At 44.6% G+C, this 3,620-nt stretch overlaps 1 long non-coding RNA gene across 2 annotated transcripts in view; it reads right to left on the bottom strand.

Annotated features, from left to right (window-relative positions):
- LOC102380631 overlaps positions 1-1,608 on the bottom strand; it is a 25,782-nt gene extending 24,174 nt beyond the window's left edge. The window contains exon 1 of one of the 2 annotated variants that reach the window (XR_323504.3): positions 1,548-1,608. This is a non-coding gene — a long non-coding RNA (uncharacterized LOC102380631). Of the gene's footprint in view, positions 1-547; positions 584-1,547 lie in introns of those variants that run through there. The other variant, XR_323505.3, reaches the window with a different exon arrangement.
- Positions 1,609-3,620: the final 2,012 nt, after the last annotated feature.

The raw sequence follows: 3,620 nt of genomic DNA, 5'->3' as shown, positions 1-3,620 counted from the left end.
ATATGGCACTCCCCCTCTCTGGGGCTTGCCGTGCCCGCCTCGGGCTTCTCAGTACTGCCCCACTCTGGGGCTGGGGTCTATGTACCCCGCATACAACCTGGGGTCTGTTCCCCACCCACAACCCACTGGTTGCGCTAGTGCCCTCTTCTGGGGCATTTCATAGCTGCCCCTCTCTGGGGCTGGAGTCTACATACCCCACATACAACCCAGGGTCTGTTCCCCGCCTGCAACCCACTGGTTGCACTCAGGGGCCCCACACCTCTGGGGTCCCTATGAGGTTCAGCCACTCTTCTCTGAGCTTAGCTGACCCCACAACTCTGCCCTGCAACTCTCAGGGCCTAGTGCACCCGCAGTGGCACCAGGGGCCCCACTTTACTGTGAGCCCCCACTATGAGGCCTCCTCCAACCCCTACAGCCTCACCCAAACCTCCAGTCTCATATGCAAGCCTGAACATAAACTAGAGCCTCCTGGCTAAACCATAGTGCCCAATCCTCTCAGGGCTATAGTAAGCTGTACTTGCAAGTCAGGCTTCTTGCTATATCTCACCCAAAAGAGCTCCTGCCTCTCCAGGTGCTGGCAGGAAACCACCTACCTGGTCTCAGCCCTGGGCTTTATAAGGGCCAGGCCCTGCCTCCTACAGACAGCTGGCTCTCCTTAGCTGCCCCGGCAACCCGCAGCTGGGCTCATTGCCCTGGCAACACTCAGCTGGGCTCATTATGACCTGCCAGGGCTCTGTCTGTCTATCTCCCTGGCAGTTTCTCCCCTCTAGGAGCAGAGCACTGAGGTGCTCTGCGACAGTAAGACACATAAAACTTAAAACCTAAAGTAATCTGAAGAAAGTCTCAGTGGTAAAAGTGCTTGACATGGACTCTAAAAACACGTTTAATTCCCTGCTCTGCTATAGAGTTTCTGCAACAAGAGCAGGTCATTTAGGATAAATCTGTAACGTGTCTACAGCAATCCTATGGGCATTTCCAAGAAGTGTACCTGTCTCACTTTAAACATACTGAATTCATAATGGAAGTAGTTCCACCCTTAAGGCTTTTTCTTACTATGCCTCTTGCCTGTTCCTCCTACTGGAGTATATCTCCTAGGATGTTGGGCACCCTGTTATGAGGACATCACCTCGCCCCTTATAGCCACTTCAAGTCCACTGGATGTCAATCAAACAAAAATACTCACTTAAGCTCACCCCCGACTCAGGGTAAATGGACCCAATCTGTAACCTGAGGCTTTGCCCTTTCAGGCTTGCTAATCAAACAAGAATTCTAACCAAAGCACATCCCCAGTCCGGGTAAGCAGAGACAGCCTATAACATAAGGCTTCACTCTTTCAGGTTTACAAATCAAAAAGACATTCTCATTTAAGATCATTCCCACTCTGGCTAAACATACACGGTCTGTAACCTGAAGCTTTGTCTTTATGGGTTTGCTCAGCTTGCAGGCAGATACTTCTCTCTTGATCATGAAGGAGTACCTACACTCTATGGTCAGATGCACACAAACCTTGCTTAACAGAAGTCTTTCCCCCATACAAGTCTACTCACCATGTCACAGTTTTCCCTTGATCCAGCAGAGAGCAGTCTGTTCCCTTCTGTTATCTGGGCCTGAGTGCCCCTCTCTCTTCCGGTGTAAGCTTTTATACCTGCTGGCCCTGCCCCTTTCCTGGTTGCCTGACCCATGCTGCTTCACCTGGTGGAGAAGTCTCAGTGTCCATGTTCTTGACGTGTTTGCAGCCCTGTTCCCTCTGTTTTCCCTGAAGTTCCCTTGTAAATTTCTGGCTACTGCTAGCTCAAAAAGTTCGAGCCTTAAAGGGGCCATGTGGTTTTTCGGGCTTTTCCTCCCATGCCTGATAGCAGGGATTTGACTGCCTATTACACAAAGTACTGCATAGATGTCTGAAACATGGAGGCAAGAGAGGGGAGGTTTAAAGACCCTGTAAGGCTCTATGGAGGGGAACATTAATTATAAGGCTATTATCAGCTCTATGCAGCACTGGCAAGATTTCTTGATACTACCATGTTTTTCTCATGAAGTTTCTATGCAGGAATAGGACTTACAGTATGGAATTTATAACAGAGAGTAGGAAGTCCTGGGACTATCTGGGGATTAGGTACATCCAAGAAGGATGGAGCTGGACTGTTCTCAGTGGTGGCAGATGATGGAACAAGGAACAATGGTCTCAGATTGCAGCAAGGGCAGTTTAGGTTAGATGGTAGGAAAAATGTTCTTACTAAGGGGGTGGTGAAGCACTAGAAACACTGAGATTTCTCCACCAGGTGAAGCAGCACGGGTCAGGCAACCTAGCTACACAACCTGTCAACTCATGCTCAGTTGTGCAGCAATGCAGTTTAAGAATCTAAAAGGAGAAGACAGTGAAATGTGAAGCTCCTAATTTACAGCAGAGCAGGGCTTCACAGCAGCACCAGATAAATAAGGCATAATCCAGGCATTAAGTATGCCAATAATTGTGGTATCCAGGCCAGAAATCACAAAGAAGGCTGAAAAAGCATGGCATTTTTATGAAATAGTGTCAGGTACCTACAGATTGTCTTTCCTTTGAATCTGTTAGCTATTCACAAAAATAACATCCTCCCCACACAGTTGGTTCAATGAAATTTATCTACTCCCAAAATATCTTTGCCTTTCACACATTCTCCCCCTCCCCCCAGTACTAAGTGCTTGGGAGTGGGGGAAGGGTGACTTTGATTATTTTAATATGATGTGCTAGACTGAAACAAATTTCACAGTGCAATTATGCAATGTGATGAAATCATGATACGCTTCCATAATAGTTATTTGATTATGTGCCTTTAAAAAGGCACAATTTTAATTGTCTGACTGACTATTGAAGGGAAATGTCTGAAGATACATCCCACATGGACGAACCTTTATAGAACCCTAAGGAAACAGACTGAAATAAAACCAATCAAGTCAAGATGAAGGCTGATAAACTAAACTATTGGATCTAAAGACTGTTCTGCTCCTTATAACAGTCCCATTTTTTCCTTTCATATAATGCATAAGTTATCAGTGTGAGTAAGAGGAGAAAATCCAGGTTTTATCCAGAAAACCATACACTTGTGAAGAAGTAAATTTAAACAGAGAAGGGGGTTATTAATAACATATGCAGTCTAACTGGAAGGCAGTTAACACCAGGAATGAGTTGTCCTTAAAACCCTAATCCTGCAAAGGAGCCTTAAATCCTTTAACATGCATGTATAGGACCAGTCACACAAGCAGAAGACATTTTTTGCAGAAGGACACCTAGGGAAATTATGACACACAGTATTACCAGTTTGTCATGCCTTGCAGCATATGCCAATAATAATCTGCTGATAATAGTGGGAACATTTCTGCCCATTAAAATAATAATTTAAAAGCAGCTTTCTAATTAAATCTTTAGGAAAAAGTCATTTCTTTTTTCTTTTCAGAAAAAAGATATTCCTTTTTTGATATTCCTTTTCTTTTTTTTAAAAAAAAGAGTTTTCTGTTATTGATAATCAGAGAAGAAATATTTTTCAAAAGCAGGGTTGAATGCTTTTAAAAGAGAAGCTTCAACATTCTCAATTTTTGGCAGTAGTAGTTTATCATTTTCTAACCAGTTCTACTTTTCACAG

Source organism: Alligator sinensis, unplaced genomic scaffold (genome assembly GCF_000455745.1).
Source record: "Alligator sinensis unplaced genomic scaffold, ASM45574v1 scaffold382_2, whole genome shotgun sequence".
NCBI classification, from domain to species: Eukaryota; Metazoa; Chordata; order Crocodylia; family Alligatoridae; genus Alligator; species Alligator sinensis.
The sequence above is the reverse complement of the archived record's forward strand: the minus strand, read 5'-3'. Positions and strand labels throughout refer to the sequence as shown.